Source organism: Choloepus didactylus, chromosome 9 (genome assembly GCF_015220235.1).
Source record: "Choloepus didactylus isolate mChoDid1 chromosome 9, mChoDid1.pri, whole genome shotgun sequence".
Taxonomy (NCBI): Eukaryota; Metazoa; Chordata; class Mammalia; order Pilosa; family Megalonychidae; genus Choloepus; species Choloepus didactylus.
This window is the reverse complement of record NC_051315.1, coordinates 37,365,863-37,380,524: the sequence shown is the minus strand read 5'-3', so window position 1 is coordinate 37,380,524 and position 14,662 is coordinate 37,365,863. Positions and strand designations below refer to the sequence as shown.

Sequence of the window (14,662 nt, the reverse complement as noted above, 5' to 3'; positions counted from 1 at the left end):
AGTAGGTTACAGGCTGTGCCAAAGGTTATTAAGGCGCCTGTAGGAGAATGAAATCATAATGCAGTAATCCAGTCTGGGATCCAGACCTTTTCACCATGCCCTGACCACCTTATTATTCCCTGGGCTTTTTCATAAAGGTATGAAAGAAACAAGAGTCTACGAGAAATGTGCATTTCAGGGAGAAAAAAATATTGTGATATGCTCCTGCTAAACACTTTAGATTTCTTTCCCATAGTAACATGATATTAGAAGTCATCTCGCTCAGGTCTTTCCCAGTAAAGATAGATTATTAAGTAGTCCTGGTATGTCTCCTGGAAAGAAGGCTGAGAATAATATTACTGCATCCATCTTCTGGGAAGAACACAGCAAGGTTCATGCTCACATCTTCAGAGAGACAAGCCTGCACAACGGCAGCCCGGGGGTTCAGGTGCTGCCTGTCCCAGCCTGTGAGCGTCCCAGAGCAGAAAGACAGCATTCCCCCATGGAAACCTCCCCCCAGCCCTCGTTGCCACTTTGTGTCTCTGGTCGGTTCCCCAGAACACAGCAAATATTTCACCGTTCTCTGCTGAAGGAGAGCAGCATGTGATATTTTCAAGGCAGAAGCAAACTTCATCCACCAAAACCTTGTCTTTTTTCCTTTGCCGGTTCTTCTCCTTCCTCCCCTGTTCTAGATGAGGGTCTGCTCAAGGCACAGCCTCTTGTGTTCTGCTCTATTACTTTCCACAGGACTACAGCTGCCCTCACACATTCTACTCCCATTTATATATTGCTGATTTCACCAGGCCTATCCCTGACCTGAGGAGGCTGGATGGTAAACCATAGTTTTCTGCCTTTTTTATATAGCATGGTTTGGAGTAGGTGACTTACTACTTCATTTGGGGAACGACTAGTCCTAACAGACATTTGAACACACACTAGAGCTTCAGTAACTAAATGGTGTGTTACTAGCATATGAATAGACAAAATGGAACAGAATCGAAAGTGCAGAAATAGATTCAAAAACATATGGGAGTTTGGTACATGATAGAGTGGCTTCTCAAACAAGAAAGGCAAGGACTTTAAAAACTTGAGGTGGGACAACTGGGAGGCCATCTGGAGAAAGACATGGTCAGATATGTCTATACACAGAGAAAACAAAGCCATGAAAGTACCACAAGAGGAAATCTGAAGAGTAGTATTAGGTATTAAAGAATTATTGGTTTAATAATGGTACAGAGGGTATGTTCTAAAAAGTCCTTATAGTTATTGATATATAGTGATGTATATATGAATAAAATAATATGATGTCTGGGTTTTACATTAAATATTCTCAAAATGGGTGGGGAAATAGCTATAAGATGATTGGCAAAATATTTCTAATTCCTGAAGCTAGATAATGGGTACCTGCAGTTCATTATACTATTTTCTCTACTTTGTGTATACTTGAAATTTCCTAAAATAAAAAAAAAATCCACCACCCCCCCATCAAAAAAAGAAAATATAAGTGATTTCCTTCATTATCTTGCAGTGGGAAAGTCCTTTCTAACTACAATTCAAATCCCAGAAACTAAAATTAATGGCTGATAATTTCAGCTACACTAAACAATAGGTAAAACTTCTTCATGACAAAAAATAAGAAACAAATAACAAAATTAAAAAACAAATAAAAACTTGGGGAAAAATTTTCAATTCATCATAGCCAAAATGACTGATAATCTTGCTAACATGGAAAGAGCCATTAGCAATCAATAAGAAATTATCAACAATCCAATGGAGAAGCTGGCAAAGAAAATTCATAGATGTTTCATATACTGTATGTATCTACATACATATGCATAATGATATGCAGTAAGAATATATAGCAAACTACTAAAAGTGATGACCTGTAGGAAGAGAAGCAGGGGTAAAGAATACATATCAGGAGACAGAAGTGGGAAGGAGACTTCTCAGGGTATATCTCATTCATTGTCTTGATTTTTGACCCATGTGAATCTTTTCAAAAATTAAGTTGAAACAAAAGAATTCAAAAGATTCAATTGTATAATTTATACTTAAGTACCTACTATATAGTGAAGACTCAGTTGTTCTCTCTAATGGACCAGTGACTTGGAAAATCCAAACAGCAGATGATACAAAATAACATTTTTATTTGGCTTTGGAATGCATCATTTGATGGTGGTTGGGGGGTACCAGACAATTCATCCTCCTAATGACATTTTACAAATTCCGTTGGTAAAGTCCCCTCTGACCTTGGTAAGAATACTATTCATAGTTTTCTGAAGTAAGAGCAGATTAAGAGCAAAGACAAGAAAGATAAACAGTGAGGAAGTGATCCTGTCCCTTGTTACAGAAGGGTTATAGCATTCAAGTACATCATGATTTGCCACTATTAGCAGCACATCCTCTCTCATGCTACAGGCCAATAGGTGCCAATTTTTTCATCCCCAAGTTCCATTTCTATTTTGCTCCATCCCAGACCCCAAGACTCCATGTTTAGAAAGATTTATCTCAACTCTATATAGGAGATAATTACCCATTTTGAAAATTAAAACCACATAATTGCCTGGGAAAGCATCTGACCCACATGACAGTTAACTAATACTACACAAAGATGACATATATAATTTGGGCAAAATGCAAAAAAAAAAAAATTTGCTTCTATACACTCATTAGGCCACATTGTTTTCTTACCCCTAAATTCTGTTAGGTTCTTTGAAATATTGGAAAAAGCTCAAAACCTCCTGTGACTACCTTTGAGGTTTTTGGATCCTAGTTTTCGGGCTTCTGAACGGGTAAGAGGAGGAGGACTGGGAAGCCCCAGGAGAAAAGCTACAGCACACGCCCACTGGAAAGGATGCAATGGCTTCCTGGGCATGTATCTAAAGGGGGGAAATTCTTAGTTTGCATAGTAAACAAGCTCCTGCCCCCTTTTTTGGTCATATCTGGGCTCTCTCTCAGCATTCTCGTTTCCTTACATGTAGAATTGCCATAAAAGCTACTGTATGACATTAGGCAAGTTACTTAACCTCCTCATGCTTCCGTTTCCTCATAGCGAAAAAACAAATGAGATAAAAAACAATAGCCTGAAATGAGTGAGTTAATATATCTCAAGTACTTAGGATAATGTCCAGAAGATGGTGAGAACTCCATAAATCTTAGCTACTAGCACGTAACATCTTAGAGGTGAGTGTGTTTAAAACTCCCTCTCTGGAGCCCGTCTTCTGGGGCTACCTTCCGAGAAGTTCTAAGATACATCCTCTCCACCATTTTCCTTGGACTAATTAGCTGTGGTACAAATGGAGATCATTTACTTTCATAACTTCGACTTTACTCATATTGAGTGATTTGCATAATCCTGTAGCTAGGAGGTCCTGAGCTGCATTCCTTTCGTTGGCAAACCTGTCTGCCTTCCTCCACAGGCAATGTTTGTTCACATCTTGTCTGAGTGATGACTTCAGGCTGGGGTCAGGCAGAGAATGTCAATCCCCTTTCTCACCTTCTGTGCCACGGCTTAGAGCACTGGGGCGCAGAGGAGGACACCTGCACGGGGACACGGGAAGAGCCACGCAGCTCAAGGCTTGGCAAGGGTTTAGAAGAGACCTGGGGCGGGGCCCGTCAACATAGAAATGGGAAGAGAGCAACTTCAGGTAGAATCCAGGAGCTGGCACCTCCGAGGCTCTTTTTTCCAACATAAGGGGGGAAATCAAACTGGCACGCTCCGGAAGTAAAAGAGAAAACAGTGCTTAAATGTGTGCTGGCTCACTCCTAAAACGTCTCTTTTTAACGCTATCCAAACAGGAGAGCAAAAGGAAATGGGAACGGTGTTGTACGATGGAAGAGACGGCCTGGGGCATTGCAAAAATATTCCCCAAGATCACACACGTGCTCTTTGGGCAGGAAATGGAATCAAACTGTTCTCTGAGGGAAAGTGAAAGGACTAGCAATTCTCTGGCTAGAAGTATGAAAAGTGAACCTTTGCCAGCCTCAAAACTTTCATCCATTATTTCTTACCTTATAGTTTTGTCATTTAAAATACTCATTTTAATTTCATAAAATAATCTGATTTTTACACTCCACATGGACTAAACAAATGTGTTCCTTTATTCAGCCAATATTTATACAGTACCTACTACATACCAGGCTCGTTTTCTTCACTGGTGTAGCTTTAGCTCTTAAGACAAGGTTTCACCTCTTGGGAATCTTACTTTCTATTGAATTTGCTTATGGTTTCCTTCCTGTGCCCTTGTGCAGACTGACTTTCCCTTGTAAGCTAACACATATTGAGGACTTGTAGGAGTCAAACGCTATGCTAAGCACCTAACACCCACAAACTCATTGATTTCCCACAACAACCCTGTGAGGTGGGAATGGGAATTATCATGCCCACTTTACAAGCTAAGGAATTTGAAGTTTAGAGAGAGGAGAAGTAACCTGTTCAAGGTTACAAAGCTGGTGACTCCTGGATAGAATTTAATTCAAGTCCAATTCCAGATTCCTCCATCTTAACCCCTATGCTATCCTGCTTTCAAACCTTCTTAAATATAGACTACCATGATGGATATCTGGTTTATAATGGTATCTTCTGAATTTTCTTTGGTTTGCTGTGATTTTCATCTTCTGTACAATGCTTTTCTAGCATCTAGAAAATGGTAATTTTAAAACAATTGTATCAAGTCATGGGACCATGGTAGAGCACACTAAGAAATGACAGCCAATTGTACATAAATATTTAAATAAATAATACACTACATTTTGTGCATTATTCAAATGCTGGGCTTAGGCACAAAGGTTTCTAGTACTTACCAGCTGCTTCCTTTTGTGATCTCAACGATTCTCACCCAAATTGGCCTCCTTATAGTTACACCTGGGCACTGATGTCACATGCCTTCTTCTCTGCCAACCCCAAACTGAGACTCCATCTGGATTCTCTCTCCCTAACTGCTTCCTTTCCTTTCTCTTCAAACCTTGCTCACCTCACCCCCACTCCCCCCAAAAAAAACTTCCTGAGCCAAAACCATAGTTCAGTGCAGTGAGCGTGCTTAAGCAAATTATGAACCGGCTCAGGGAGCTGCACTAATTGCTCTAATCAGGGATATGCTCCCAGCTCAGCTCACCGCAGGCCTGGCCGGCCTGGAACACTGGCTCCCTGTCCCTGGGCCGTGTGTCAGCAGATGGCAATCGCTGCTGCTATTTTATCAGGTTAACATGAGATTGTTCAAGTTTGGGGCTTCAGACCCTAATTATTCTCCTGGATGGTTTCTTTAATCCATCCACTGAAATGAACCTTGCCTTCAATCCCTGAATACCGCAGAAGCCCAGGGAAGGTTTCAGGGCAAGGCTCCAGATTATTCAACAGGAAGAAGAATGGGTGTGCCAGGGGAGACCATACATCACCCTCACTCCCCAGACTCCAGCTCCCTGTAGGCAGGAACAAGTTTTGTCTGTAGCAATGGGTCTGGCACAGAGCAGGGACCCAAATGATTACAGAATATTGTTATGATGAAGAAATGAGCCAAAAGAGGTGTGCAAGCGAAGTCACATTTTCTTTTAAGAAGCACTCTATGGGACAAGGATTTAATCATAAAAATGCTTATAAAGGGGGTGTGCCTATCACATATTACACAAATAAGAATACAGACAAGAGAGGGGCTGGATTGTGAGTGTGCTTAGCAATGCAGCCAGCGCTCTGTACATTTTTCCATCAACTCAAAACATTTAAAGGTTGCAAGTCTGCATGAGAAGGAGAAACAGAGGGAGAAGTTGAAGTACAGAAGAGAAGTATCAAACAGACACAGAAACAAAAACTGTGGCAGCAACAATCAACTTTTTCACAAGCTCGATTTGGTTATTTCATCTTCAAGGAAAATTCCAGAACTTCAGGATTTAACACTTTAATGAGACCTACTAGGTGACTGTATTTGAAAATACTTTCACTTAGCTCTAGAAGGACAGCTGAGAGCCATTTCAAGAATTCCTTTTGAGTCGGGGTTCACTGGCCCCTGCAGAAGACAAGATCCAAGAAAAGTTGGCAAAGATTTGCAACTGCAGCATAGCCACACATTCATGAATGTCTTCCAAGAATTTAGCTTCCTTTTGAGGGGGTAATTATGTTGAGCATTGGATTAGAAGTGTCATTTTTGGCATTATCAATCCAATTTATCTTTTGGGTTTTCCTTAGTTGAGGAAGCATTTACCAAATAAACTTTTAAAATGTGTGTTTGCATATGTAAATATACATATCTCACTCATTTATTCATTTAATAAACATTCTCAGGTACCTATTATGCACCATATGAAAAGCCAGAAACATGTAAATAAGACATGGTCCCCGCCCTAAAGAGATTTGAATATGGTGATGAAGGCAGCCCATAAACAAATGCCAAAGTGGCCACAATGCTATAGGGACAATGGATTATGGAGCATAACTGTCTACTATATTTACCCTTCTAAAACGCTAGCAATTTTTGCAGCTGGTAGGAGGCAGGGAAGCATATCATTTATGTTGAAACCATGCAAATCTGCAAAGAACAAATCCACACACATTGTAGTTTCTCCAAATAGAGGAAATGTCTCAGGAAAACATTTTTATTGCCAAAAAAAAAAAAAAAAAAGGAAGAAAATATGCTGGCCGAGACTTCCCCCAGATCATCACCAGAATACATGAATAGGTACTCATAGAGCTAAGATTTGCAGCACTGGTCAGGCACCTTGTTGAGGCTCAGTCCACAACCTCACCGGGGCTTTCTTCTCACTGGCAGGAGCATCCAGAGAGTATCAAAAAGAAGGTGTCACTAACTCCAAGAACTGACTGTCAGATTCATTCTAACTGGTCCTGGAACTGATTTCTACCTTGAATTAATTTTCAAGAGAGTACCCATGCAAACAACTATTGACTCTGCTTCCTAAGCTCTTCACATCCATTTTAAATCCTTAGAATGTCAGTCTTCCTTCTGATATTTAAAGGACCTCTACTGCCAACACACCAAAAACAGTAGGCACTTGGAGGATATCAGAGATCAAAATTCTATTAAATAAATACAAATGAAGTATCTACTATATAGTCAGCACTAGAATAACTGCCATGGGGCTTTAAAATATAAAACAGGTCTCTGAGCTAAAGAAGTAGTGAGACTAGATATCACACATGAAATGACTAGAGTAAGTACAAGGCAGAGTATGATACAGAATTGAAATGAGTGCTATAGGGTACTATAAGTGATAATAATAATACCTCATAATAGTACTCTATTATTATCGAAGAACAAAACAAAAAATGTAGAATGCTTTAAATTAGATAAAATGCATTCATCCACAATACCTCTTTTGATCCTACACCAACACTGGGAGATAGGCAAGGTAGACAGTGTATTATTATTATTCCATTTTACAGATGAGGAAACTGTGACTCCGAGAGGGCAAGGAACTTAGCCACGAGCACTAAGTAGCAGATAAGTAGCAGAATTCCAGTGGTAGTCCTAGTGTTGTAATCTTCCTGCCACTCCATGCTGCCTTGCTAAGTACCACGGGAGGGCAGAGAGGGAGCTGGAACCACCTGAAGGGTGAGCCATAAAGGAAATTGATGGGAGATAACCAAATATAGGATATTTATAGGGCAAGGCAGATAGCAAGGTAGAGCAATGAGCATGGCCAAGGCTTGGAAGCAGAGAAAAGGGACAGAATGAAAGACTAACTGAAGTGGGACATGCATTAGAAGGAAGTAGAAATTAGGATTTGATAGGAAAACGAAATTATTGTGGAATATTCAGAAAGCCATCAGGAATTGAAGTTTGGTCTTTCAAGTGATGAGGATCTCATGAGGAGACTGACATGGACAATATGTAGTTTAAGAATATTAATATGGTGTTCATGTAGTAGAGGAGTTAAAGGGGTGGGAGGTGGGGGGCAAAGAGTCTGGATCTCTCAGATGCAGGTAGGTATGCTTTACAGAATTCATCACCCTAGATTCGTTTGTGCATCTAACGTCACTGAACAAAAGAAAAGCTGAAAGACTGGTTGCCAGGAACAGGGCATATAAAAGAGAAGGATAATAATAGGTGTTTACAAACTTAAGATGGAGTAAGCCGCTTTAGGCTGGTTGACTTAAACCTTGTAAGGTATGCTGTCTCTAGGATTCAGGATTGAGGAAGGTAAAATTATTTGCATTTTTAGGCCCTGATAACCAATCTGTTACCAGGCTGAAATGGAGGTGAGCCCACAGGCTAGTTGGAGTTCCAAAAGATGAAGGGGTTTGGGAGGTGGGCGGAGGAGAGGCTCTGGGTTCCACTTAAATGAGAACATACCTGATTTCATAAAATTGCATTTATCAGTATATTTTACGAAATTTCTTTTGGATGAAAGTTTCCACAGCCTAAAAAAAAACTGAAAAGCCACTGATGGCATCCAAGTGCGGGGAAAGAAGGGCATTTTCAACTGCTTTAAATTGGGCAATGGAAAAGAAAGCAAAACATGTGACGTACACTGATGCCCCAGGGCTTGGCGCTCCAGTCCCTTCACTGCGCCTTTGGCACAGCCCCGCCCAAGGCGCCCTAAGCAGACCGCAGACGGGGAAAGGCGCATGCGCACACTCAGCGGGCTGGGCCTCCGGGAAGGCGAAGGGGGTCTGGACGCTCAGGTAGGGGCAGCGGGGCCTGTCTCACCATGTTGTACCTCCCGCCGACAAATAAAACTTAGGGTGCTTCTATGGAGAGAACTTGTGCTGCTTCTGGTTAACACTGTTCTCTGACTCGTTCATATTGCTTTTCTTTCCTCCCCCCTTCCTACCCTCCACCCCCCTTTTAGTCTCCTTTTGGAGACTACAGCTAAGGCAAAGAAAAAAAAAACAAAAGAAATAACGACTTAAGAGGAGGAAGGTACACGCCCTGTGGAAGATGAAAGAAGTGCTGCAGGTTTGGCATTCTCGCTGTTACCAAAGAATTATGACCCAGTAGCAGAGAACCATTAAATCTGGCTAGTTTCAGTTGTGTAAGAGCACGTGAGGTTGTACCTGCGTCTGCAATGCCTGCTGAGTCAGGAAGTTTGGGGGTGGGGGGTGGACAGCAGCGCCCCTAGTAAATCTGTCTTTTTGTATTCCGATCATAAAAAGGTGTTCCTCTCACTTTTGGGGGCAGAACCTACCATCATCTTAACTCTGTTTATCAAAACAGACACAGTGTCTTTGCAGAAGCTAGAGCATTTCTCTTCTTTGACAGCAAACACTGATTAAATCTTCTGAGAGAACTGTTAGGCAAACCAAAATCCACCTTCTCACCAGTTACAAAAGGACAGACTTTCCAAACCTGGTCTTTCCTTTTCTCATTGTCAGGAAAAATAAACAAATAAATAACAGTGTCAGAATTATGTAGAAAACTTCTACCAAAAATATAGCTGTTTACTTTTCAACTCAGGTTGAAAGATTTCTTATGGTTTTTGTGAATTACCTAATCTAACTAAGAGAATTCCTGAACCAAGTAAGCTTGCTATTGTTAATTTAGGGTGACTGGGGAGAATGTGGATGATTTATAAACCAACAGTGCAAGATGAGTTTGCCCTGCCAACACCACTCTTCACTATTTCAGAATGGAGGATGCTGTGGGGATTATGACTTTGCTTGAGATGACAGGAGTAGTGAGACAAATTTCCAAAAGGGACTATAAGTTATGAATTATTTGCAACTCCCTATGAACTGATTAACTCCTGGATATCCAGAATGCCCAGTTTAAAAAAAATAACAAATCAAAATGACCTTTCACTAACCCTGCAAACAGAAATATATCCCAGTTACATATCTGGAAAAAAAATTATGTTTGTGGCATATGTGCTGAGCTGAGCAATAGAGCCCCTCTTTTTAATCACCCCTGTCAGGAATATAAAAGCTCTGTAAAATAGGTTACTCAGCTCTCTCTGCTTCATAAGCAATTTGCCAACATCAAAGCTCTTGATTTTGCAAGTTATTGGCACTGTCAGCCAGTCACTGAGAGTTATTGAGATGGGTGGACTTGGTTTGAGAGGCAAAATATCTTGTGTTGCCTCTGGAAGGCATCTGCATAATTGCAGAGCTTTCTAATCCCCCGGGGAGACCCATAATTATGCCAGGAGAAACTGAGGCTCCGTGATCCTGCCTGGTGACTTGACACACAAACTTCCCTTTCAATTCTTCGTGAACAACTGGCACTTAAGCATCACTGTGGGAAAGGAAGCAGGCATCCCGGCATGCACTTCTTTCTCCTGCCTGCCACTAGCCAGTGATTCTGAATCATTGTGTACAGCTGGAATTTTCTTTCCTAGCTCCCAAACTTACAAGTTTACAAATTGGCTAATGGGAAAGCAATAATCTCCCAGCCAGTGGAGTAACCAGACAGGAATGAAAACTGATAGATGTACACTTTAATGCTTGGGCTGGATAAGAAAGTGATTTCCATCCCACCAAGCTCTAAAGGGCCACCTTTCATTCCATCAGGGAAGGCTGAAAGCATGCTTTGTGCAGACTGGCCTGGCTTTTGATGGATTTATTAACAAGACCTACTGGCTAGAGCAAGTGCAGGGACACACCATTTGTTGAGAAACAGATGAATATATGCTGCTGACAGGTTTCTAGACCCTCCTAAAACAGTCATTTAGCTTAGAAGATGATGTCTACAATGTATTAGTATCAGGAGAGAAGCGTTAAAGGTGTTTCTCAAGTTGAAAGGAAAACAGAATTTTGAAAGCAAATTGAGTTAGCTGCCAGTGTCTGTCTGAAACTGTTGGCAATGCAGAGTACTTGAACTTTGATATACTCTGCTCTGGGAACAGGGGACTACATTGCACAGCCTCAGTTACTTTGGTTGTTTGTCATGGGCTAAAAGGAGAGAACATTCATATAGAACTGTTTAAACTCATTTTGGGGACAGAAGGTAAAGTAATTAAAAAAAAACTGACTTTGAGTTAATTTTGCACTGACCTCTAGATCAGAGCAGTGACAAGATGCCTTTATAATTTTTATTTTTAAAAGATGAAAAGTTAATATTAAACCTCTGGCATGACTGGGTGGCAGTAAATGAAAGAACAGTTGTCTATGTGCTGCAATTTTTATTTTAAAAAAAGGCTCTGACAGAAGCCTAATTGCTTCTCAGCTTGAGTATTTACATCTCTAGCCTCAAAGGAGCATAAGTTATTCTCAAGGTTTAGTATATCCTGGATTTAACTGGAGTCAGGGAGATACAGCTTCACATCCTAAAATCCATCACTTAGGAGCTATTTAACCCAAACAAGTTGCTTAACTCCTTGGAGTCTATTTCCTCATCTATACATCAGGACAGTAATACTTAAATTTCAGGGCTCTGGTAAGAACTGAGTAAGACACGGAATTAAATGGATTAAGTAAAAAGTATGTTTCCCAATGCCTGGCATATAGAAATTCTCTACAAATGTTAGTTCTTATCCAGTTTTTTCCCCCCACCCCACCAACTTTCAATTGTGGAAAAGAAATTCCTGGAAGAAAGAGAGTGGTGCCAGGTTATATAAGAGGATGGCATAGTTTGAGCTTTCTTGTCATTTGGGTGGCAGGTTTGGCGGAAACACTGTGAGTCCTGGAAGTGGGCTCTGCATACCAGCCTGCTGAAGTCATTCATTGCAGGGAATGGATAACGAAGTGCCCGACAGGCAGATTTGTTCACAGCGCATTAGCCATCTATTGCAATCCCTTGCAGATCACACAGCAGAGCTCCCTACTGTTGACTCCCAAAACGTCCGCCCTCTAAGCCAAAAAGTGTGCGTGAGTTGTTTCATTGCCCCTGGTAATTTACATCTATTTTCTTTTCAAAAAGCAACACTGCTGGCTCCCAAAGAAACAAGGTGAAGAGGAATACAGGATAGGAGGAACAGCCAGATGGAAGAACAGCTAAGGCATCCAGATATAACAAACGTCTCTCTTTACTGCCAGGACACTAAAAACAGAACTCCAGCCTGCTTGCGAGTTACCATCTTAGCCAACTGGCTACATGTTTGATGGAAAGAGAGGTCCAACCATGGACCTTTTCCCAAACAAATGGGGACTAGTCAGAAATGCATCTGAAAAAAAGAAGACATTGTGGCATTCCAGGTTTATTCTCAAATTTACTCAGCTCACATTCTCAGTGGCTGTATCTCTAACTCCCAGTGCTGCCAATTCCACCTGCAATCTAAAAAACCAAGCTGTGCATTTGATTCCTCATCTCTCCACATGTAATAACTGAAACACCATTTTTCATGCTCTAACAAATGCAAACACGGCTGAACTGAGCCACTTCAAATCTTCCCAAAAAATTCAACTGAGGATGAAAGCAGATGAAACATTTCAAAGTAAAGAATATTCAGGACCTGGGGATAGTGGATGTGTGTACAGAGTAGGTCCCATTATAGTAGAGTTGTTATTGGTTTAAGCACAGGTGCTACCCTAATTTTGAAGTCTGTAGGGTCATCATGCAGCTGCCTTCTGTAGACTCTATGAGGTGGCTGTCATGCTAGGATGTGGGTGGCCACCAGACACCTGCCTGTGGTCATCTGTCTCGCCCTAATGCCCTACAAAAGCCAAAAGTCAGGTGTAGCTTGGAGGTCTGTGAGTCAAATGGTTGAGGTGAGGGCAAGAAAGCCGGTTGCTGCCATGACAAAGAGCAAGGTGAAGGTCTGGGAGTGAGGAGGCCATGGTGGGAGGTGGAGGCACCTGCTGGGATCCAGGCTCTATCAGCCTTTCATTGGAGGCGTCATCCTTTCTACAGCTAATGATCTAGTCCTCGTTCTACAAGGTCCAGCTCACATTTTATTTCCTTTGTCCTTGATCTCACCAGGCAGTTTTCTGGTCTCATAGACATTCCTTTACTAGGTGGTAGTTCCTATACAATGTGTTAAAAGCTTCATCTTTATTATATAAGTAATACAAACACATGCATACACACATATATGTATGCATATTATCAACAGAGTATTATAATTATACATCTCTTTCCTTCACAGTTAAACTATAAATGTTTTGAAGGCAGGAACAGTATTAAGTACTGTACTAGACACTGAATTCATTCTTTGAATGAATAAATGGAGGGCAGATTATTAAGCAGTTGGTTTGTAAGCAAGTAGGGAAAAAAAAGAAGTGATTAATAAGATCTAAGAAGGGTAAACTAAGATAAAGTATTGCCAAACAAATATCATTTCCTTTGTGTCATGGTTACCAGGAGATTAAACCAGAGGAATCTCATACACCACCTGGATCCTGGCAAGGCAACACATAAAATGTTTTATCCCCGTGGAAATGATAACACATTGTGAACTGCCAAGGAATGTTTTTCAGTAGGCAAGCCTCAACCCTAAATACTCTAGTAATACTCTGCAGAGCTCTGTGTTGATTTATCCTGTTTAATACTTTTATCAACTACAGAATGAAGGTAAGATGACATCTTATCAAACCTACTGATGACACAATTTATTTCATAACAGAATCAAGATCTAAAAAAAGATGATATATTACAGCATCAAGCTGAAACTAAAGCAAAGTTAAATAAAAGGTTTTGCATTTTAGTTTATATAATCAATGGCACAGGCACAGACTAGCCATGACCTCACTAGACAACAATTAGTTTATATGAGTTTTGTAAGTAATTAAAAACTCTACTGATGGTGCTGCTGCTTAAAGAAACTAATGCACAACTGAGCCCCCAACATCTGGATCAAGCAAGATTCCTCTTTATGGATCTGCTACCTTTGGATTATTACATCCAGTTCTGTGTGGAATCTGATTAGCAGGCACACAGAAACAGATATGCAGGATGGTAAGAGATCTAGAAACTCTGCCCTAATTAGAATATTTGAGGGAGATACACTTGTTTAGCTCAGGGAAAAGAAAATTTTTTTTCTTTGGGGTGGGAGGGCAAGCAGAGAGCTAAACTTCAACTGATAGCTTTGCAGATATTTGGAAAGAAGGAAGTTAGTTCAGAGGATAATTTTACAGAAGCTACAGGGAGATTGATTTGGGGCCAAGTTTCCAAATATTCAACAAGGGAATGGGCTGCCTGAAGGCAGTGAGCTCCCTGCCAAAGGACATATTCAAAAAGAGGAGCAACCACCAATGGGGATGTTGTCAATGGCTCTCTCCACTTGGAGATCAGGATTCTTGAAGGAAAGAACCCCTGAAGTTCCTTTCAGTTCTGTGGTCCTCATTGGAGCTGCTGGTGGAGGGACTTGAGAGGGAGGACATAGATATCCAGAATCACTAAGTTGTACCACTTAACTTGATGCAATTGCATGCTGCATCAACTCAGACTTGAAACTGTCAACCCAAGAGTGGTAGAGTAGCTTTTGTAGCTCATGATGACTTCCGAGAGTATGTCCCACTGTCGACACCTTAATGTAAGGAGGCATATGGAAAATGAAGCAGAGATGAGCAAAGAAGGCAAAAGGTAGAAAAATGAGCCTGGGAGCAGTAAATAGGGAGCATGGGTTGAAGGCTTGCAATTCAGAATACAGAGTGGTAATTACAATCCCATAGGCTCTCACACAGATCATTTGTTTTTATGGTAGATCCTAGGAAAGAAACTACAGAACAAATTTCAGTAATGGAGTATTTGCTTCTCAAACCAGCACAACTACTTCACTTCTTGCCCCTTTAGCACCAATGGCTCCAATTTTTTCCTATCTCTAAATACTTGAGGATAGCATTGAACAAAATATTTTTTCC

General features: G+C 40.9%; 1 protein-coding gene across 9 annotated transcripts in view; it reads right to left on the bottom strand.

Moving 5' to 3' along the window:
• LYPD6B (LY6/PLAUR domain containing 6B) overlaps nt 1-14,662 on the bottom strand; it is a 218,254-nt gene that overhangs the window by 32,250 nt on the left and 171,342 nt on the right. For 2 of the 9 annotated variants that reach the window (XM_037849855.1, XM_037849853.1), the window contains exon 1: nt 3,476-3,692. The exons of the other annotated variants lie outside the window; for them this stretch is intronic. The gene's annotated coding sequence lies outside the window, so the exon portion shown is untranslated. Of the gene's footprint in view, nt 1-3,475; nt 3,693-14,662 lie in introns of those variants that run through there. 9 annotated transcript variants of the gene reach the window in all.